General features: G+C 40.8%; 1 pseudogene; it reads left to right on the forward strand.

The window, feature by feature from the left end:
- Positions 1-19408: 19408 nt before the first annotated feature.
- LOC140634641 (farnesyl pyrophosphate synthase pseudogene) lies at positions 19409-20467 on the forward strand (annotated as a pseudogene).
- Positions 20468-24172: the final 3705 nt, after the last annotated feature.

Here is a 24172-nt window from a genome sequence, read left to right on the forward strand (position 1 = left end):
CAATAAATGGTGCTGGGAAAATTGGACAGCCACGTGCAGAAGAATGAAACTAGACCATTCTCTCACACCAGACACAGAGATAAACTCAAAATGGATGAAAGACCTAAATGTGAGACAAGAATCCATCAAAACCCTTTTTGGGGGCAACACCGTTTTTGAAGTTGGCCACAGCAACTTCTTGCAAGATACATCTATGAAGGCAAGGGAAACAAAAGCAAAAATGAACTGTTGGGACTTAATCAAGATAAAAAGCTTCTGCACAGCAAAGGAAACAGTCAACAAAACTAAAAGACAACCTACAGAATGGGAGAAGATATTTACAAATGACATATCAGATAAAGGGCTAGTATCCAAGATCTATAAAGAACTTATTAAACTCAACAGCAAAGAAACAAACAATCCAATCATGAAATGGGCAAAAGACATGAACAGAAATTTCACAGAGGAAGACATAGACATGGCCAACAAGCACATGAGAAAATGCTCTGCATCACTTGCCATCAGGGAAATACAAATCAAAACCACAATGAGATACCACCTCGCACCAGTGAGAATGGTGAAAATTAACAAGACAGGAAACAACAACTGTTAGAGAGGATGTGGAGAAGAGGGAACCCTCTTGCACTGTTGGTGGGAATGTGAACTGGTACAGCCACTCTGGAAAACTGTGGAGGCTCCTCAAAGAGTTAAAAATAGAGCTACCCTATGACCCAGCAACTGCACTGCTGGGATTTACCCCAAAGATACAGATGCAATGAAAAGCCAGATGCAGTGAAACGCCCAATGTTTATAGCAGCAATGTCCATGGTGGCCAAACTATGGAAGGAGCCTTGGTGTCCATCAAGAGATGAATGAATAAAGAAGATGTGGTCTATGTATACAATGGAATATTACTCAGCCATTAGAAACGACAAATACCCACCATTTGCTTCAATGTGTATGGAAATGGAGGGTATTATGCTGAGTGAAATAAGTCAATTGGAGAAGGACAAACATTATATGGTTTCATTCATTCGGGGAATATAAAAATTAGTGAAAGGGATTAAAGGGGAAAGGAGAGAAAATGAATGGGAAATATCAGTGAGGGTGACAGAACATGAGAAACTCCTAACTCTGGGTAACAAACAAAGGGTAGTGGAAGGGGAGGTGGGCAGGAGGATAGGGTGACTGGGTGACAGACACTGAGGAGGGTACTTGATGAGATGAGCACTGGGTGTTATACTATATGTTGGGAAATCAAACTCCAACAAAAAAAATACACAAATAAATAAATAAGAAAAAAAAAAAAAAAAAGACCACCTCTGCTGTATCCCGAAGGTTTGGGACTGTCATGTTTTCATTTTCATTTGCTTCCATGTATTTTTTTTTAATTTCTCAAATTTCCTGGTTAACTCATTCATTCTTTAGTAGGGAGCTCTTTAACCTCCATATATCTATTTTCTAGTTAAGAAATATATCTGTGAAGTCCATCTGGTCCAGTGTTTCACTCAAAGCTATTGTTTCCTTGTTGATTTTCCACTTAGATGATCTGTCCATTGCTGTGAGCGGAGTGTTAAAGTCCCCTCCTATTACTGTAATATTGTATTATTATCAATGAGTTTCTTTGTTATTAATTGATTTATATATTTGGGTACTTCCACTTCAGGGGCATAAATATTTACAGCCATTAGATCTTAATGGATAGACCCCTTAATTATGATATAATGCCCTTCATCTCTTGTTACAGTCTTTGGTTTAAAATCTAGTTTGTCTGATATAAGGATGACTACCCCAGCTTTTTTTTTGATAACCATTAGTATGATGATTCCCCATCCCCTCACTTTCAATCTGCAGATGTCTTTAGTTCTAAAATGAATCTCTTGTAGGCAGCATATAAATGGATCTTTTTTTAAAAAATCCATTCCAATACCCCATGTCTTTTGATTGGAGCATTTAGTTTATTTACATTCAGAGTGATTATTGATAGAAAATAATTTAGTGCCATTGTATTACGTGTAAAGTTGGTGTTTCTAGTGATGTTGTCTGTTCCTTTCAAGTCTTTATTGCTTTTGGTCTTTTTTTTCCTCAGAGTCCCATTTAATATTTCTTGCAGGGCTGGCTTAGTGGTCATGAACGCCTTTAGTTTTTGTTTATCTGGGAAATTCTTGATCTCTCCCTCTATTCTGAATGACGGCTTTGCTAGATAGAATGTTCTTGGCTGCATATTTTCCCCATGCAGCATGTGGAATATATCATGCCATTTTCTTCTGCCCTGACAAGTTTCCGTGGGTAGACCTACAGTGAACCTGATCTGATTTCCCCTTGAGGTTAAGGACTTTTTTTTCCTGCTGCTTTCTAGGACTCTTTCCTTATCTGTGTATTTTGTGAATTTGACTACAATATGTCTTGGTGATGACTGGCTTTTGTTGAATTAAATGGAAGTTCTCTGTGCCTCTTGGTCTTTGAAGTCTGTTTCTCTCCCCAGATTAGGGAAATTTTCAGCTAGAATTTGCTCAAATAAAACTTCTGCCCACATTCCCCCTCTCTTCTTCTTCTGGGACTTCTATGATACAAATGTTATTCTTTAAGGAGTTGCTGAATTCCCTAAGTCTACATTCCTGATCCAATATCTTTCTTTCCTTCTTTTCAGGTTCATTATTTTCCATAATTTTATCTTCTATATCACTGATTCATTCCTCTACTTTGTCCATCCTTGTTGTCATTGCATCCATTCAGTTTTGCATTTTGGTTATAGCATTTTTTATTTCTGTCTGACTAGTTTTGTTTTGTTTTTCTTTTTACCTCTACAGGAAGGGATTCTCCAGTGTCTTAGATGCTTTTCTCAAGTCCAGCTAGTATCCTATGATTGTTTTAAATTCTGGTTCAGGCATCTTACTTATATCTGCATTGATTAAATCCCTAGCTGTTACTTTTTCCTGTTCTTTCTTTTGGGGTGAATTCCTCTATCTTGTCATTTTGTCTATGGCACTATTTTCTTATGTGATTGTTAGGAAAGCCTGTTATATTCCTCCTCATGAGAGTAATGGCTATATTAAGAAGAGGTCATATACTGTCTTGGGCCTGGTGCTTCAGGAGGTGTTTCAGAGTGTGCACTCTGCTATTGTGTTGTGGCTTCTCTTTCCTGCAGGTCAGTCTTCTGCAGTTTCTCCTTGCCTACAGTGGCACATGTTTAGACCTTGTCCGCTGTGTGGCATTTTTTAACTAGGTGTGTTTTCGTCTACTTGTTAAAAGAAGTTAGATCCTATTTTTTCTGGGGCTGAAGCTTTCTAGCACTCAGTGACCAGTATATTTGGTGCATGCAAGAGGTTTTTACTCTCCTGGGGAAGGGACCTGCTGCACTGATTGTCGACTGTCAGGTTGACTTCCCTAGTGGAGATGCACCTGTAGGGTGTAGGGGTCAAGGCTTGGTGTAAGTGGCTCCAGCATCCACTGGGTGACATCACCATGTTGCTCACTGAGGTTGGTTGGTGCTGATGGGAAAATGGGAGAAAATGGCACAGGCCTGCTTTCTTGTCCCTAGAGTGTCCCTTTCGTGCCTGCCATTCTTCAGGAAGCCCTCTCAGAAGAGCAAACAATCTGCCCTCTTGTGTCTCTGGCTTCTGTTATATCCCTGCCTTCACTCTGTCTATACCTGAGCTGTGTCTCTACCAGCTAGCACAGTACTCCTGTGTTTTATCTCAGGCACAGACTGGGTTTCAAAACTCCAAATTTTAGGGACCTATGCGTGTGAACCCACACTGATCCTCTAGGGGAGGATTTCACCACACTGTGGCTAGTGTTGGTCTATCCCACAAAAGTAATTGCAAGATCATGCTGCAGTTCAGAGTTTATGGTAAGGCACAGCAAAAAACTGGCACCAAGGTTTACTGCCCTCAGCAGGCGACTCTGTTCCTATGCCTAATGAACAGGATAGCATGTTGGTTTCACCATCTCTTTTATCCCTGGAGAGGCCATGCCACCTCTCTCAAATACACTCCAATGCAACATGCATTCCCTAGCTGTTACTTTTTCCTGTTCTTTCTTTTGGGGTGAATTCCTCCATCCTTCCATCCCCTTCCAAGAAGGGGAACTGTTTCTCCCCAAATAACATAGGGGTCCTCAGACCTCATTGCCCTCTCCTGGGCCTCTACCCAATGCTCCAGTGGGAAAGGAGCACTGCTAAGCCCACCAACCATAAACCCAGCAATGGTACAGACTTCTAAAATTTCTGACTTTGAACTCTGCTGCTTACAAAAACTTGTAAATTCCTCTCCTTTTCCCAGTCAATGGTTTTGGGAAGGACTTTTTCTTGTGCAATCCCCTGCATACTGCTTTTTCCACCCCCCCCCCCCACTCACTCCTTTCTCCATGATCAGGGATTCCTCCCCTCAGCATCCACAGTTCTTCTCTCCCTCAAATCAACTCTCCACAGCTCCTACCTTCCATGATATGGCCATTTTTCTACCTCTAGGTGTTCAGTTTTTTCTCTCAGTCCTCAGATTAACTTCTTGGGTTTTCGGAATGATTTGATATTTACCCAGCTGTGTTTGAGGGAGGAGGCAAGTTTACAGTCCCCCCTAGTCCTTTACTGTCTTCTCCTCTCCTCATCAGAATATTATTTTCAAGGTCCATTTATGCTGTAGCTTGCATCAGTTATTTGTTCCTTTTAGTGGCTAAGTAATGTTCCAGTGTATGGATATACTACATTTTGTTTATCCATTCATCAATTGATGGACATTTGGGTTGTTTCCACCACTTAACTACTACGAATAATGTTGCTATAAACATTCATGGACACATTTTTTTTTGTAAATATATGTTCTTATTTCTTGAGTACATACCTAGAAGTGGAACTGATTAGACATACCCTAACTCTATGTTTAACTCAGTGGAGGAAACACTAAGCTTTTATCTGTAAAAAAAAAAAATTTTTTTTTTTTACATTTTTACATTCCTACCAGCAATATATGAGGGTTCCAGTTTCTCTATATCTTCACTAACATTTTTTTTAATTGGACTTTTTGATTCTATCCATCATAGGAAGTATAACGTGATATCACATTGTGGTTTTGATTTATATTTCCTGATGGCTCATGATGTTGTATATCTTTTCATGTGCTTATTACACATATGCATATCTCCATTAGAGAAATGTTTATTTATATTTTTTGCCCACTTTTGAAATTGGATTATTTGCCTTTTTATTACTGTGATGTAGAAGTTCTTTACATGTTTTGAATACAAGTCACTTATCAGATATGATTTGCAAATATTTTCTCTCATTTTGCATCTTATAATTTTACTTTCCTGATGATGTTCTTTGAAGCACAGAAGTTTCTAATTTTGATGAAGTCTAATTTACCTTTTTTTTCTATTGTCACTGTGGTTTTGGTGTTGTTGTTGTTGTTGTTGTTTTTAAGATTTTATTTATGAGAGAGACAGAGAGAGAAGGAGAGAGAGAAAGAGAAGGCAAAGACACAGGCAGAGAGAGGGAGAAGCAGGCTCCATGCAGGGAGCCTGACATGGGACTCAATCCCAGGACTCCAGGATCACACCCTGGGCTGAAAACAGGTGCTCAACTGCTGAGCCACCCAGACATCCCGTGGTGGTGTTTTAAGAAGGCTTTGCCCAACTCAAAATCATGAAGATTTACTTCTGAGAGTAAGATTTTCTCATAAACTTCAATCCAATTTATATCTAGTGGATATCTAGTTTTGAGAAAAACTGAAGTATAGTTTAATTGAATTGTCTTGGCACTGAAGCACCAATATAATTTTAATAAATGCAGAATATATTCATTAAAACCAGCAAAAAAATATTTTTGACCTTAATAGTGACATTTGGCCCCAATTCCTTACTTATTCTCTTTTCCATTATTACCACTATGAAACTAGAACCTTCAAAACCATAATGTGAATCATTCTGTTAATATTTTGGAATGAAGCTATAAAAAAACAAAAACTTTATTGGTCTTTTAAAATTTTCTCTTTCCTCTTGAGTCCAAAATGCAGGCAGTCTATCATTTAGCAGTTGGTTAAGTAGTCAATGTATAAGCACTTAAGTGTTCTTTAATATCATCTCTATTATTTAGCTCCATTATGTCCACATCAACTGAAAATGTAATATTCATATGATGAATGATTTCCAGATAGTCTGCCTTCACAGATGGGATTTATTTTTCATAACTACTCAGTTTATAGTGATTTGACATAGTTCATATATTGTTCATATACTACAAATGCAAAACATCTATTTTCCAAAAAAAAAAAGGTACTTTAACTATGAGAAATATAATGAACTATATTCCAGTGTATCAATTTATTTTCTTTAGAGTCTTTTGGCCACTGCATACATAACCCTCCCCCCAAAAAACCTATTTGTTGTTTTTTAAATTACTATTGGGCTGAATCATTATCTGTTTTGGCATCATTGAGACTAGATATTAGAGTACAAATTAAAAACTATATTCCTTGGGGATTTTCATTCTTGGGCCAATAGGTAAAAGAAAGGATCTCTAAAAAATAAACTAATTAAAAAATAATTCAACTCTTAGAAAAGTACAGCATAGAGAATAGAGTCAATAATTATTGTATGGTGACACATGATGATGACAATTACCATGGTGAGCATTGAGAATTGTCAAATTGATATGGCATATACCTGAAACTAATATAAAATTGTATGTTATAGTTCAATTTTTAAAATACTTATTTCATATAAACAAAAAAATAATAATTCACCTTGTAGAAGAAAATCTAGAGCGAAACCTTCATGACATTGAATTTGGTATCAAATTATTGGATATAACACTGAAAGCATAGACAATAACAAAGAAATAGATAAATCAAAATTATAAAAATTAATCACTCTTGTGTATCAGAGAACACTATCCAGAGTAAAGAAGCAACCCAAGAAAGGAAATAAATTATTTGCAAATCACAAATCTATATATTCAAAATATATAAAGAATTTCTATCGCTCAACAACAAGAACAACAAAACAACAAGCAACCCAATTTAAAAAAATGGGCAAAGGATCTGAATAGACATTTCTCCAAAGAAAGTAAACAAATGGTCAGTAAGCACATGAAAATATGTTCAACATCCCTAATTAGTAAGGAAATGCAAATCAAAATGATAATGAGGTACCAATTCATACGCATTAGGTTGACTATTACCAAAACATCAACAATGAAACAAAAAATAACATGTTGGCAAGGATTTGGGTCATTTGAAGCCTCTCTGTTGCCAGTGGAAATGTCGTGGTGTGTAGCCTTTATGAAAGAAGTATGACAGTTCCTCAAAAAAAATTGAAAATAGGATTACCATACGATCCAGTAATTCCATTTGTGGGTATATTTCCCAAAGAACTGAAAGCAGAAACTCAAACCAAGTATTTACACACTCATGTTTGCAGCAGCATTATTCACAAGAGCCAAAAAGGAATGGAATTCTGATCCATGTTATAACATGGATGAACCTTGAGGGCATTATGCTAAGTGAAATGAGCCAAATACAAAAGGACAAAGACTGTATGGTTCTCCTTCTATGAGAGACCTAGAATAATTAAATTCAGAGAGAAAGTACAATGGTGGTTTCCTGGAACTGGGAGGAGGAGGAATAGAGAGTTGTTCAATGCATACAGAGTCTAAATTTAGAAAAATAACGATCTGGAGATAGTGATGAGGATTGCATATCACCTTCCCTTCTACCTCCCACTTTCCTTTCTTCCTTCCCTCCCTCGTTCTTTTCTTTCTTTCTTTTTTTTTTTAACTTTTCTTCCTATATGCCTACTTATCATCTATCTGTCTACCCTCCTACCTGTTTGTGTCATCTATTTATCACATTTCTAGTTATTGGACTACCTATTCTGGTAATTCAAACTTGGGGAATTTTCATCTCATTTATGGTTGCAATTACTAAACATAATGTAGTTTATTTCTTTACTGTTAGCTGTTGAGGTTGTTTCTTATATTGCACAATAATAATGTTGTGATGAACGTGTTTATACATACATCTCTACATACATCTGTTGTGCCCAAGATTGCGAATCAGAAACCACCAAGGAGCCGACACCAATGCAAACACACGAGGGTTTATTTACAAGCTCGAGCTTGGGTTCAAGTATACCCGACACAACGGAGCAGGGACTTGGGCCCCGAGGTGGGTTTCAGCTTAGTTTTAAGGGCTGGTCTAGGGGACCTCCAGAAGGGGTGGAGGAATTTGTCAAGTTCTGTTTACATTCTGATATGGGGCTTTCAAGGGTATTGAGCTCTGTTCTTATTCTAATATGGGGCTTTCTAGGATATTAAGCTGTAAGCTGTTTTCTTCCTGTAACTGAAGTAAGGTAAAGTTCAGCTCTTATTTACGGGGGCCTGGGATGGCTGCACTTGTGATAACGCTGAACTTAAAGTGGAATGGCCTTAATTTTCTCGGCCTCCACATTTCCCCCTCTCAGAGGAACCTAAGGAAGAACCGAATCATGGGTCCAGGTTGCTCTCAGAGTGAGCCAGGGGGAATGATTAAATCAGGATTCTAACCAACCTTGTTGCTGTTCTCGCTCCCATTTACATTCCAGCAAAGAAGCAACATCCTACCTTTAAGGCAGTACATACCTCACCCACACACCATTTGATGTAAGAAGACTAAGTCTAATCCCCTTTTATTTTAAAGGACAAGCTCAGACTAAGGAGTCTTGGAGGTGGGAAATAAGTGAGAATGGTGCAGTCTTCTTAGCTTTAGGGGATTGTCCTTGTCCAGTTGGCTTTTCCATTCTAGAACAAAGTCCTTGAGAAGGGCGTGTGGGTCAGCTGGCGGGACGTGGGTGTAGTGGACCCAGGGAGTAATCCCATCAACCTTGAGAGCGGTGGGAGTGGTCAGGATCATGATGTAAGGTCCCTTCCAGCGAGGTTGAAGTGTCTGGTGTTGGTATCTCTGCACATACACCCAGTCACCTGGCCAATATCGATGGGGGTCTGGGGGTGGCCCAGTCTCATAGAGGGCCCTCACCTTAGGCCACACCTGCTCATGGGTTCTTGTAACATTTGGAGGGAGAAAAGAAGTTGGTGGTCATCAAATTCAGCAAGCACCTCAGGTTTTAAATTGGGGATAACAGGTGGAGGAAGACCGAACATGATCTCGTAGGGAGTCAGTCAGTCCCATCTTATATGGGGAGTTCCTCACCCTATATAGGGCAAAGGGGAGGAGAGTCACCCAGTCCCGCCAGTCTCCAGGGCTAATTTAGTTAAGGTCTCCTTTAATGTTCTGTTCATCCTCTCTACCTGTCCTGAGCTCTGGGGCCTATATGCACAATGTCATTTCCAATCTGCCCCAAGTACTAGTGCCACTCCCCGTGTTACCTTAGAGACGAATCCTGGGCCGTTGTCTGATCCGATCCTAACAGGAAAGCCATACCTCAGTAAGATGTCTTCCAGCAGTTTCTTGGTCACGGTCTGTGCTGTTCCATGTTTGGTGGGAAATGCCTCTGTCCATCCTGAAAAAGTATCTACAAACACTAGTAAATACCTGTATCCGTATTTTCCAGGTTTTACCTCAGTGAAGTCTACTTCCCAGTAGGTTCCTGGGCGGTCCCCTCGGAGCCGGGTTAGATCCATGGGCAGTGGCATTAGTTAACTGACATGTGTGGCAGCTCGCCACAATCTGCTCAATCTTTGCTCCAGAGTCTTTAATAGTGATCTTTGCATGTCGTATGAGGTCTTCCATCTTCCTTGTCCCCATGTGAGTACTCCGATGCATTTGGGATAGGACTCGCCGTCCTAGTTCCTCTGGCAGGATGATGCTGGAGTCTGCGGCCCTCCACCAGCCACGCAAGCACTGGGTCTTGGGCAAGCGTTTGATCCAGTGTAAATCAGCATCAGTATAGTTGGGGGGTGTCGGGCAGGGTTGGTGTCCCCAGATCGGGTCTCCGTTTCCATGGTTACAGCTGCCCCCGCATCCGATTCCTTCTCAGATGAAACTGCTGCCATCCGTGTACCAGGTGGCGTCCGCGTTCTGCAGTGGCTGGTCCTGGAGATCAGCTCTGATTCCGTGCACCTGTGCCAAAATTTCTTGACAGTCATGCAGAGGGGGGTCCCAGTCTGGGTCAGGGAGACGAGAGGCATGGATATTGGCAGACTCTGACACAGTCGGCCTCCGGCTTTAGTTATGGCTGGTCGGTGCTGGGCCAGCCCAATTCCCCCAGTTTCTGCCCACACTTGGGGAAATTCCTGCAGCCAACAGTCAATGTCACTCATTGGGGCTGAGGGCATTTGGTGGAGACAATATTCGTCTTCTAAACTCAGGACAAGCACCTGAATCGGGCGCCCCTCTTTGTTTAGGATTTTTGCCCCTTCCGGATGGAAGTGAATTTGTGCCCCATCTTGGTGAGCAAACCCCAACCTAACAACGGATAGGGAAACTGAGGGATGACCATGAAGGAGTGGGATACCTGGCCCATGCCAAGATCCACAGTTCTTCGAGTAGTCCATGAGTACTGTTTGGTGCCCGTGGCCCCTTCCACCCATGAAGTCTTGCTTGCCAATTTCCCTTGGGGTTGTAATAAAACCGAATGTTGTGCCCCAGTGTCTACTAGGAATTCAACAGGTTGCCCCTCCACTCTAAGAGTTACCCTGGGCTCGGGGAAGGGTGCCGAACCCTGACTCCCCTAATCATCCAGCTCCTCCATTTTTAAGATCTTGGCAGGGGCCTTAGATCTTTTGTTAGGGCAGCTTTTCACCCAGTGGCCCTCCTCTTTGCAATAAGCACATTGGTTTTTGTTCAGCTTAGGGCGCTCCCGAGGGGGACCAGGGCCATCCTCCTTACCGGTCCCTGAAGCCAGCTTCTTGAGGTGCCTCCGTCTTTCCTGTGGGTCGTCCATGGTTGTGGCCAGCAGGATCTTGGCCAGGTTTTGGGTCTGCTGGTCACTTAGTTTGGTTTGTTGTTCTTCTGGACTTTCTCTATTATTATAGACTCGTTCTGTTGCTATCACTAAGTCCTGCAAGCTCTTTTCTCCCAGTCTCTCTACTCTTTGCAATTTCTTTTTAATGTCCGGAGCGGCCTGCTTAACAAAAGCCATGATAATTGCAGCCTTTGTTTCCGGGGCTTCTGGGTTCATAGGGGTGTACTGCCTAAAAGCCTCCATGACTCTAAGAAGGCTGCTGGACTCTCATCCTTACCCTGCCTCACATCATAGACCTTGGCCAGATTGGGAGGCTTGTGCACGGGAGCTTTGAGACCTGCCATTAGAGTCTGGTGGTAGACCCGGGGTCTCTCCTTGCCTTCAGCCAAGTTGTAGTCCCAGGTGGGGCGGGATAAAGGGAAGGCAGCATTTATGAGGTCTGGGTTTTGAGGCGCTGTCTGTCCTCTCCCAGGACAGACTTCTGGGCTTCCACCTGAATTCGTTCTCTCTCCTCGGTGGTGAAGAGAACCTGCAAGAGCTGTTGGCAGTCATCCCAAGTAGGCTGGTGGGTAAAGAGAACAATATTTAAAAGCCCGATTAGATCTCTCGGATTATTAGAGAACTTTGCATTTTGGGTTTTCCAATTATATAAATCACTGGTGGAGAACGGCCAATATAACATTAGCTGTTCACCAGTCTCATCGGGGGGCCTCATGGCATGGAGAGGAAGGGCAGTGGAGTCGGCTGGCCCGCATTCGGAGGTGGGGCCGTCCGGTGGGTCCGGCCACGTATCCCTGCTACTGGCCTGCACACAGGGACTCCCTCCTCAGGGATGGGTGGTGCCCCTTCTGCAGCCCCCGGTGCCTCCAATGGAGGGGCGGAAGGGGGAGGGGGTTCCTGGTAGGGCAGTGGGAGAATCAGGTCCTCCGGGGAGGAATCCTGGAAGACCAGATAAAGGGGTGCTTGGGGCATAGAGTCAGTCTCCTTCTTGGCTTTCCACGGGGCTAGAATCTTGGTGGGTCCTGCTTTGGGGGGTAAAAATGGTTTTAGCCAAGGAGGGGGGATTCTCGATCATGTCCTGCCAGATCAGGATGTAGGGCACCTGGGCAGAGTGGCCATCTGGTTTGTCCCTGAAGATCATGGCCTTAACCTGTAAGATAATAGGTAGGTGGAAAGTTCCTTCTCGGGGCCATCCCATGTCAAAGGTTCGCCATTCTGATGTATAATAAATTTGGAATCTCTCTCTCCATATGTCTATGCTCAGAATACGAGCTCTTTCCCTAACATCCGAGAAGTGGGAGAGCATAAGAGACAGGGGAGTGGTTTCTGTCTCCCCCATTATGTCCCCGATCCACACCAAGACAGACAGTAAAGGCAATTAACAAGGACCCAACAACACAGACAAATGCACAGTTAACAAGGACATAGTAACACAGACCAATGTTCCAATGCAACCACAGAGACAAAACAGAAAGTAACCCGAAGGGCTGGCAGCCGGCCCTCCTTACAGATGAGGACCTCCATCCTCTTATAGATGAGGACCTCCATCCTCTTACAGATGAGGAACCCATCCTCTTGGCAGGGGCAAAGGATGTCTCCTCAAGACCCCCGGTCGACGGCCCACCAGCACGTCCGCCTAAGCCAATGCAGACCCAATACAGATCGGAATTCCTACAGGTAAAAGTACAGTTTAGAGCTCTCAGAAAATATGCACGCAAAAGGTGGAAAAAGTTGAGTGCACTCACCACGCGTGAAACCCTCCAGATGGGGTCCTGGTGGTTTCTCAGATCCTGGAGGCGCCCCCAAATGTTGTGCCCAAGATTGCGAATCCAAGAAACCACCAAGGAGCCGACACCGATGCAAACACACGAGGGTTTATTTACAAGCTCGAGCTTGGGTTCAAGTATACCCGACACAGCGGAGCAGGGACTTGGGCCCCGAGGTGGGTTTCAGCTTAGTTTTAAGGGCTGGTCTAGGGGACCTCCAGAAGGGGTGGAGGAATTTGTCAAGTTCTGTTTACATTCTGATATGGGGCTTTCAAGGGTTTTGAGCTCTGTTCTTATTCTAATATGGGGCTTTCTAGGATATTAAGCTGTAAGCTGTTTTCTTCCTATAACTGAAGTAAGGTAAAGTTCAGCTCTTATTCACAGGGGCCTGGCATGGCTGTACTTGTGCTAATGCTGAACTTAAAGTGGAATGGCCTTAATTTTCTCAGTCTCCACACATTTATTTAGCAAATAAATGCTCATTCAATACTATGTACATGTTTTCAGTACTTAACAGTCAACTCATTTCAGACTCCAAGCAACACTTTCAGGCAGGTCCCATTATGATCCACATTTTACAGCTGAAGAAACAGACATTATCTAATTTCACTAAGGTCATAGAGCAGTTAGATTTAAACCTCAGTGATCCAGTGCTCTAACATTCATACCACTCTAGTAGGCTCCTTGTTATTTATTTGAATAGTTTCCCAGAAGTTTAATTATTGAATTAAAGAATGTGAAAATTTTAAACTTTTCCTTGTACCTATTATCCAATTTATTTCTAGAGTATTTGGATCAACTTACAGTCTCACCACAAGTATTTGGAAATGTCACTTTGTCTTGCCAACTATGGATTTTTTTTTTTAAATGATAGACCGAATGTTTTAAATCCAGGTCTTAAATTATTAGTTGTTAAAGACATTTCTCACTTGAAGTTGTCTTGTGAATTTTTTTGTGCCCGTTATTCTATTCTTACCACTGTAAAGATGCTCTGATCTGTTGAATATATTATTGATATTTCTCTTAGAAATAATACCAATTGTTTCCCTCAGTAGGAGCAATTTTATTACTCTAGCTACATACTGCTAAACTGCTTTATATAATACTTTTGTAAATTTACATACAGCAATGTGTGAAACATGAAAAAGCAAGCCAAGCTCCTGCTCAGGACCATCATCATGTCTAGTCTGCATAATTGAATACTCTCCCAACTGTTCCTTCTCCTTCCTGTTTTATTTCTTATCACCCTCTCTCTCTTCTAAGCATATTGAGAATGCTTAGAAGAGCATTTTTGCTTACATTTTTTCATGTTTTTCAATGGCAAAGAAAAATGTAACCTAAAATTCTTATCAAAGGACAAAAAACCCTTCATGATTTTTTCTCATCTTTTTTAGATGCATCATTTCTCACCTTCCTATGCCATCTTTAGCTCTGCCTCTTCTGCCCTCCATTTAAACAGCCATACTGAGCCACAAGCGTTTCCAATGATGCCAAGCTGCTTCTTACTGCTACGTTTCCACTCATGCACTCCACTTGTCTCCTCCCTCCCTGTGCCAGACTGCTCAGGCCTGAAGAGTAAACTTCTTATGATTCGAACTTACATCTCCCATCATATTTTGCTCCTTTTCCCCACATTTCTTCTGTGAGGGAGAAATGAGGACTATTCCTTTGGTGTTTCCAGTGGGCTTCATATTTCCATTGCAGAACTTCATAGCATTTACTTTGTAGAAGAGCCTGTAAAGTCTAAAAGAGCTGGATTAATTCCTCTGTGCTTCTTCTTCTTCCCTCCCCCACTTTTTAAAAAGTAGCTTCCACATCCAGTGTGGAGCCCAATATGGGGCTTGAACACAGGACCCTGAGATCAAGACCTAAGCTGAAATAAAGAGTCACTAGCTTAACTGACTCAGTCACCCAGGCATGCCTATTTCCCCTATTGCTTCTCAGTGCCCTAACCAATGTCACAGAGACAACAGGCATGAATAATTGACACTTTTTCTTTTCTTTTTTTTTAGATTTTATTTATTTATTCATGAGAGGCAGAGACATAGGCAGAGGGAGAATCAGGCCCCTGATTTGGGAGGCTGATAAGGGACTCAATCTTAGGATCCCAGGATCATATTCTGAGCCAAAGACAGACTCTCAACCACTGAGCCACCCAGGCATCCCTATTTGGCACTCTATCTCCATTAATCTGACTAGGCTTGCCATTTATTAGCTTTGTGGCCCCTCTGAGCTAGTTCTGTAATCTGTTAAAAGAATGAAAGTACGACAAAAATGCATTCATAGGTTGTTTTGAATCTTATACAGGATAATATTTGTGGTGTCATGTTAGTTATTTAATAAATGTTTAGCATGTTACATTCTATTGGGGAGTCTAAATTTGCATATTTTTATGTTCTACTTCTCTGAAACAAAAGACTATACATTTTTCTGCATTTGATATTATTTCCCTTTTTTACTAAATATGAAAAAAAATTATACATTCTCTTTCCCACATTCATACTGTACAATCTTTATTTACTAAAGGGTTTAAATTACATATGAGTTAGAAAATAATTGTTTCTTAACTCATGCTTGGGTATTATCGCATGGAGCAGAGAAGCTGAATTCATTAATTCTGTCCTAATGTAAAAGAACAACATATTATATTTTAATAAACTGATAATTAAAAATAATATCTGGTTTCCTTAAACCTACCCTTGACATATTCACTTTGGGCTCCTTTCACATTGGTTTTTTGCCTAGAGGATCAATACCCTTTGTCATTTGGAATTACCACAAAATATAGTTATAAAACATCCTTCTTTATTTCACCACCTTGTGAGTGAAAATGATTTCTAAATCCGGTAAGATCTACTTTCCTCGGAGAGTCCTCCCTGGGGATCCTTTACGTTCTAGAACATCGTGGCATTGAGTTCCACTTGAATTTTCAAGCTCTGAGTAAGTCCATTACATCTGAGGGATGGTCAACTGGATGAAAAGAAAAGAATTTCCTACTTTTGGTTTAGTTTGTGTGTGTATGTACCTAGCAAAAATTTTCTCTAGCTGTCACTTATTTAAAACACTAAAAACATTTTCAAATGTTGAGTTGAGAAACACTGCTTTACATCTGTACGACAAATGGTTGTACCACATATTTAAGATGGACTTCTAAGGAATGTAATTCTAAAATTAATATTTAAAGATGCACTTTCCTGGATAGAATTTTCCCTTCTTTCCTACAATACCTATATGGGTTTAGCAATGGTTTTGTGAATTGAACAGTGAAACATTCTCTGGGATCCAACCACGGTTTTTGTTACATGGTATCACTTTGAACATTTTCCCATTTCACAGTATTTTAAGACTGTCCTTTTCAAAAGCAAAAGTCCTATTCTCATGAATACAGTGTACCCTGCATAGTTTTTCATTGCTTCCTAAGAAAGCTGTAAGGAAAAAAAAAAAAAAAAGGAAAGCTGTAAGGATTATGGAAGTTATTTTTAGTCCAAATAACCCTAAAGACATCTTTCAAATCTGTCCCAGTCATTCACATCTGTCATTTATTTCAGAGTTCCTTTTACATTAGCTCCATTCTGTTAGAATTTAGATGAACAAGGACAAAGTTGCATGGGCAAAGGTGAGGAAAAGTTAAAAGGATTGTCATTTAAATTGCTTTCCTTTAAATTGCCTTCCTTTACCTAAGGCTTAAAGAGAAGTCTCCTTTCTTTGAGCACAGGGTTGCTATTGTATACCGTTTGCATTTTAGTCAAGGACTGAAATAAGAATGTAGAGATCCCAGAATAGTGTGAACCAGTTTTTCTGAAATGTCTTGGAGTAATTTTCATAATACCCTGGAACATGATTTTATGGATATATTTGAAGTCCTGGATGACAGGAAGTAGATAGAGATGCTTGCCTTTCCAATTTGGCAAAATGGATTTCTTTGCCTAAAGAAAGCCCTAAGAAGGTAGTGATATATAGTAACCATAACCAGATGCAATGCCCAACTACTGGACATTGTATGTACTGAAGGGCTTGATTCTTCCTGTGCAGATGTACTGCCAACTTCAGCTCAGCGGAGTGGGAGACACAGACACAGCACAGCAATGTGAAATAGTGGCTTCCGTTGACCATTCAGGCCTTAAGACAGCGTGACAGCCACAAAGCAAGCTGTATTTATTGCTGTTGGCATTAGTCCAAGTCTCCAGGGCTAGCTTATGTCTGTTCTAACATTCTTCACCAAGGGTCATCAGCTGCAGAAGCAGAGGGTCAATTTGCTAGCCCTTGTTTTTCTATCATGAGGGTGGAGATAAATGTCATATACTAAAAATGAGCACAGGGAGCTCCCCTTCTCAAGATATCTCCTGTGGACTTTATGCCAATTGCATTCATGTGACAAATAAGCAGCTCTTGGAAATTCAGTACTTTTGGATGGAAAGGTCAGAACTAGTGTAACTAAACCAACATGAGTTTGATCCTTAGTGAGTCAGACACTGCATAAGACTGAGTTGTAATAGGAAGAAAACTTTATTTGCAGCGAATAAGATCACTGGCAATGGCTCCCAAAGCCATGACTCCCTGAAGCAAGGGTGGTTGAGTTCCTCTTTTTATTTAGGGTTAGAATGGAATTTATATATATATATATATATATATAAATTGCTTATTTATTTTTTATTTCAATTTAGTTAACATGTAATGTATTATTAGTTTCAGGGGTAGAATTTAGTGATTCACCACTACTCATTACATCACGTGCTCTTCTTAATGCCTATCACCCAGTTACCCTATCTCCCTCACCTCTCCTCCAGTAACCCTCAGTTTGTTCCCTATACTTAAGAATCTCTTAGGGTTTACCTCCCTCTCTGTTTTCATCTTATTGTTCCTTTCCACTTCTCACATGCTCATCTGTTTTTTTTCTTAAAGTCCACAAATGAGTGAAACCATATGATAATTTGTCTTTCTCTGATTGATTTATTTGCTTAGCATAATATTCTCTAGTTTCACCCGCATCATTACAGATGGTTAAGATTTCATTCTTTTTGATGGCTGAGTAATATTCCATTTGTGTGTGTGTGTGCATGTGTGTGCATGCACACATGTGTGCGTATAACCCATATCTTCATTCATCTGTTGATGTACATAGGGTTCTTTCCATATTTTTCCTGCCTCATGAGGTATGTCTGTATTGCAATATACTTCCCTCTTAGGACCACCTTTGCTTATCCCAAAGATTTTGAATGGTTGTGTTTTCATTTTCATTTGTTTCCATATATTTTTAAATTTCTTCTTTGATTTCCATTCATTCTTTAGTAGCATGTTTATCCTTCGTGTATTTGTGGTCATTCCAAATTTTTTCCTGTGGTTGGCTTCAGGTTTTATAACATTGTGTTCAGAAGATATGCATGGTGTGATCTCAGTCTTTTTTTTTTTTATTGTTGAGGCCTGATTTGTGACCTAGTATGTGATCTATTCTGGAGAATGTCCCATGTACACTGTATAAGGATATGTATTATGCTACTTTAGGATAAAATGCTCTGAATATATCTGTTAAGTCCATCCGGCCTAGTGTGTCTTTCAAAGTTATTGTTTCCTTGTTGATCTTGTGCTTAGATGATCTGTCATTGCTATGAGTTCCTGTAGATTATCTCTGTTTTCTAGTCTTTGTTAATTTTGGTCTCTCTGTTCAAAGGGTCAACCATTAATATTTCTTGCACGACTGGTCTAATGTTCTCAAATTCCTTTAGGATCCTACCCCCTTCCCCCTTTATCTCTCCTTCTATTCTGAATGACAGCTTTGCTGGATAAAGTTCTTGGATGCATATTTTTCCCTTTTAGCACATTTCTGGCCTGCCAGGTCTCTGTGAACAGGTCACAGAGCTGCCAGCCTTATGTGTCTCCCCTTGTAGGTTAGGGATCTCTTCTCGAGTTGCTTTTAGAATTTTCTCTTTATCTTTGGAATTTGCACGTTTCACTATAATATGTTATGGGTTGGGCCTATTTTTGTTGATTTTGAGGGGAGTTTTCTGTGCCTCTTAAACTTCAATGCCTGTTTCCTTCCCCAGATTTGAGAAGTTTTCAACTTTAATTTGTTCAAATAAAACTTCTGCCCCCTTTTCCCCACTCTACTTCTGGAAGTCCTGTAATATGGCTATTATTTTGCTTTATGAAGTCACTGAGTTCCCTAAGTCTAAATTCATGATCTAATAGTTTTTTTCCCTTCTTCTTTTCAGCTTCATTGTTTTCTGTAATTTCATCTACTTTATCACTGTTTTGCTCTTCTGCTTCATTCACACTCATTTTTATGGCCTTCAATTGGGATGCATCTTGGTTGTAACATTTTAAATTTCAGTCTGACTAGATTTTAGTTCTTTTATTCCTACAGTAAGAGATTCTCTAGTGTCTTCTATAGTTTTCTCAAGCCCTATTAATATCCTTATAACCATTGTTTTAAATTCTAGTTCAGACATCTTACTTATATCCATATAAATCCCTGGCTGGGAGTACTACCTCCTCCTCTTTCTTTTGGGGTGAATTTCTCTGTCTCATCATTTTGCCCAGAAAAGAAAAGCAGAGAAAAAAAGAGAAAATAACAAAACAACAACAGCAAACTAAATCCTAAGTATGTTTTGGTCTGCTTGTTAAAAGAAACTAGATCTCAAAATAAGAAAGAAAGAAAAGTGTGTGTGTGTGTGTGTGTGTGTGTGTGTGTGTGTGTGTATAGAAAGGAAACAAATAATAAAAATATAAAATATACATAAAAATAAAAATTAGTAGAGCTGACATCCAGGAGCAGAATGAATGGAGCCCAGAAGTTGGACGCTTATGCCCAAGCAAGGCAGGATTTCATCCAGCACTTCCCCCAGATTGTCAAGATGCTGACTGAGGATGGCATGGGCCACCTAGAGATGGGAGATGCTATTGCCCAGCTCAAGGAAGTCTTGGAGTACAATGCTGTTGGAGGCAAGTACCAGCAGGTTTTGACTGTGTTGATAGCATTTCAGGAGCTGGTGGATCCCAGGAAGCAGGATGCTGCTAGTCTGCAGTGAGCCCTGACTGTGGGCTGGTGTATGGAGCTGCTCCAGGCTTTCTTCCTGGTGTCAGATGATATCATGGACTCGTCTCTCACCCAACAGGGGCAGATCTGTTGGTATCAGAAGCCAGGCATAGGCTTGGATGCCATCAATGATGCTTTGCTTCTGGAAGCATGTATCTACTGCCTGCTGAAGGTCTACTGCCAGGAGCAGCCCTATTACCTGGACCTGATTGAGCTTTTCCTCCAGAGTTCCTACCAGACTGAGATTGGACAGACCCTGGACCTCATCACCTCCCCACAGGGCAGCGTGGATCTCAGCAGGTTCACTGAGAAGAGGTACAAGTCTATTGTCAAGTGCAAGATGGCCTTCTACTCGTTATATCTTCCCATGGCTGCTGCCATGTATATGTAAGGGATCGATGGGGAGAAAGAGCATGCCAATGCTAAGAAGATCCTGCTGAATATGGGGGAGTTCTTTCAGATTCAGGATGATTTCCTGGATCTCTTTGGGGATCCCAGTGTGACGGGTAAGATTGGCACAGATATTCAGGACAACAAGTGCAGCTGGTTGGTGGTTCAGTGTCTGCAGCAGGCATGTCCAGAGGAGTGGAAGGAGAATTATGGGCAGAAAGAGCCAGAGAAGGTGGCCCGGGTGAAGGTGCTGTAGGAGGAGCTGAACCTGCTGGCCAATTTCACCCAGTATGAGGAAGACAGCTACAGCCATCTCATGAGCCTCATCGAGCAGTGCGCCTTGCCCTTGCCCCCAGCCATCTTCTTGGGCCTTGTGCACAATATCTACAAGAGGAAAAAGTGACCTAGACACTGCAAGTGTGGGGCGGAGCAGCTCTCAATAAATTGTCTACTCTTTAAAAATAAATAAATAAATAAATAATAAAATAGAATGAAATAAAAATTAAGGGGACCTAGGTGGCACAGTTGGTTGAACATCTGACTTGGTTTCAGCTCAGGTCATGATCTCAGGGTCCTGGGATCAAGTCTTGCATTAGGCTTCACACTGTGGAGTCTGCTTGGGATTCTCTTTTCCTCTCCCTCTGCCCCTCCTGCCTGTGCTCTCTCTCTAAAATAAACACATCTTTTTAAAAATAAAAAATAAATAAAAATTAAAAGGAATAAAGAATTGAAAAAATAAAACAACTGAAAAATTTATAATTAATAACTAATGAAAAATGTACAAAGGAAGCTAGATACTATTTTCCTCCAGAGCTGAACTTTTGCAACCCTCTATGATCAGTAAATTATGTGCAAGCTGGACTTAGGGGAGAGGGGCCTGTTGCATTGATTCTCAGATGGACTTGCCCTAGTGGAAATATGCCTCCAGTGTAAAGGGAGGCAGAGCTTGGTCTAAGGGGCTCTGGACTCCACTAAGTGGCATTGTTTTGCTCCCTGAAAGCTTTCAGTACTGAGGGGTGGGATGAATATGGTGATGCCCCACTCTCTAGCCCCAGCACTGAAAATTTGCACCCTTTACTCTTCCATCATCCCTCACAGAAGAGCAATCAGTCTTGTCTCCCAAGTTTCCATTAGGTTAGGGGTCATACAGTTTTGTGGGTGACATCAAGAGCAGATGAGTACCTTGGCCAAGTCTACATGACTTACTTCTAGTGGAACCTGGGTCATTTGACTCTGTGAGAAAAACATTTTTTTTAAATACCATTCTTTTCCTATGCTTTAATACAATTTTGGATGACATGGGCAGATGGGATTTCTTAGTCACCTCAGGCTGCTATAACCAAATAACATAGGTTAGGTGACTAAAACAGGGAAATTTAGTCCTCACAGTTCTGGAGATTGAAGTCTGAAGTCAAGATGCAAGTAGGGTGAGGTTCTTTCCTTAGATTTCAGACACTGCCATCGCACCATGTCCTCACTTGGCCTTTTCTCTGTGCATGAAGGAGAGAAAGCTATGCTCTTTGTTGTCTCTTCTTCTTATGGCACTAATCCTATCATGGGTGCTCTACCCTCAAGATCTCACTTAAACCTAATTAGCCTCCCAAATGCCCTTTTCCAAAACCCATCACATTGGAGGTTAGTGTTTCAATGTATGAATTTTGAGCAGGCACAATTTAGTCTATAACAGGGTGAGAAGAACAGTTTTGGAGCATGAGCCTCTTTGGAAATGGATAAACCTGAGAAGGTGGCTCTTTGGACTATGACAAAATGGTATGAGTTTGCTACTTGGGTCAGGGGCTGCCAAAAGGGTGGAAAGTAGCCAAAGCATCTTGACAATGTATAGGCAAAATTCGCCATTTGATTTTGAACTCACTAGCAACCATTCCTCCTTCTAAGAGGAGGGAATGTCATGTCACATGAACTGTTGATGTCTGTTTATGCTGGCCCCTCTCTGGGGCCATAACTTTTCAGTGGCATATGTATGGCAAGTCTCTTCAGTGGCATATGCATGGCAAGTCTCTTCTGTCTCCATCCTGTCTCCCAGTGTTGGTTATTTTTAATTAAAATAAGTAGTTTCTCCATTTTACTACAATGACAATATCTCCATCTTATTTTGGACAGCTTTTTTTTTCAACTCCATATATACAAGGAATGCTTTCTCCTCAGAGCTGTGCAGAATTATCCCTGGAGCACAGTAGCTGGTACTCTGTGCTTTGGGAGGAATTGTACTAGCCAGGAAGGAACTGAGTGAGGCAACTGACTGTACAGTACAATTAGCACCAGTAAGGAGCTCCCCCTGGGCTCCTCTCTGCCCTTTAAGCAGGAGCTCCTTGAGCTCCTGTCAGCAGCTTTTGAGGGGTATATCTTTGTTCCCTTTCTGTTCTAGCTCTTTTCTTATACACTGCAGTAGATGTCAGTACACTCTTATTTCTGTTGTTTGAAGTTGCCCCAAGTCTTCATCTCTGAATTTGAGATGGTGTTTGGGAGAAATATAATGGTATCAAAAGTCATGGTTGTCAGACATATATGTCAGGAGCTTTCTAAGATTATGTACTCCCCGAATATACTTGTAGTTCTTTGTAGAAAATAACATTGGTGAGCACACTCTAAATTTGTGTGCCTTTCTGGTTATCTGTAGCTTTTATGTTATTTATAATTCAGGTAAGTTAGGTATTAATCTGTTAGTGCATAATAATTAAGAAAAAATGTCATTGATTTTAAGTTGTCTTGACTCTAATTCCATATACTTTACCATAAATACTAGCTTACCAATTTGTTCTTTTTGTGTCATTAAGTTCTAACGTTCAGTGACTCACCATGAAATCCCCTCAAAATTATCCAATTTTGGTTTCATTTATGTTTCTTTTTTTAGTTAAATAACCACCTAGGTCATTGCAAGTCTCTACTAATTATACTGAAGAGAATCTGTTCCTTAGCCAGTCAAGGCTTTCCCCAATTTGGCAATTGACTACCCTGCTTTCAGGCTGCTTCTCTTGCATGAAAGAAGGCAGCTCATACGAAGTATCATTACCATCCCAACAATTAAGAATTTTCCCATTGTTGAACGCAGGACTGGTGGGGTCCAAATAAACTGTTAAAATGAGAATAAACACTCCACTAGTGAAGAACTAAGATAGAGCTTTGGTTAGGAAACCAATTAGGATTCTGTCTGAAAAATGATCAATAGAAACTTTGTGGAATAATAGACTGATATAAAAATAAAATAATATGGAAGTATTTTATTTATTTATTTTTATTTATGATAGTCACACAGAGAGAGAGAGGCAGAGACACAGGCAGAGGGAGAAGCAGGCTCCATGCACCGGGAGCCCGACGTGGGATTCGATCCCAGGTCTCCAGGATCGTGCCCTGGGCCAAAGGCAAGCGCTAAACCGCTGTGCCACCCAGGGATCCCTGGAAGTATTTTTAAAAAGCACTGTAAAACCATCAGGGAAAGGTCAGCATTCATTTATTCAATCATTATTTACTGAGTGCCCATTTTATGCCAGATACTGTGCCAGGCATTGAGCTACATGCTGGGAATAAAGCTGTGAAAAAACTTTTAAAAAGTCCCCAAAGAGCAGAGGATGCTTATCACTGTCAAATATTTGTGTCATGCTTTCAATACTAACCATAGTGTTTAAATGGACTCTATAGAACCCAAAGGCAGAGCATCAAAGTGTAGAAAAACGTAGGCTGCTTGACTTCAAGCTCTGTCACTTAATATAGGTGAATTATTAGGCCTCATTTTTCTCATCCAAAATAAGTATATTAATTGTGCATACCTCATATAATTGTGCCATCATTAAATTAGTTAACACACATAAGCATTGAAAACAGTGCCTGGCATATAGTAAGCATTCAATAAACAGGTAAAATCTAATTCAGAAATATGCTGTGAGGAAAAGGATTCTGAGGCAATATGTGAGGTCAACAGGAAAGTTTTATCCTTGATGAGTAATGCTTGCAGTGAGCATGCAGATGTTTGGATCTTCCCTGTGCTGTGCCTTACTTTGCAGCTGAAGAAGCTGAAACATTGGAGGGTTAAGATATACAACTAGGGTAAGACATTTAGTCAGGAACAAAGTCAGCATTATAATATGCCTCT

Source organism: Canis lupus, chromosome 6, assembly GCF_048164855.1.
Source record: "Canis lupus baileyi chromosome 6, mCanLup2.hap1, whole genome shotgun sequence".
Taxonomy (NCBI): domain Eukaryota; kingdom Metazoa; phylum Chordata; class Mammalia; order Carnivora; family Canidae; genus Canis; species Canis lupus.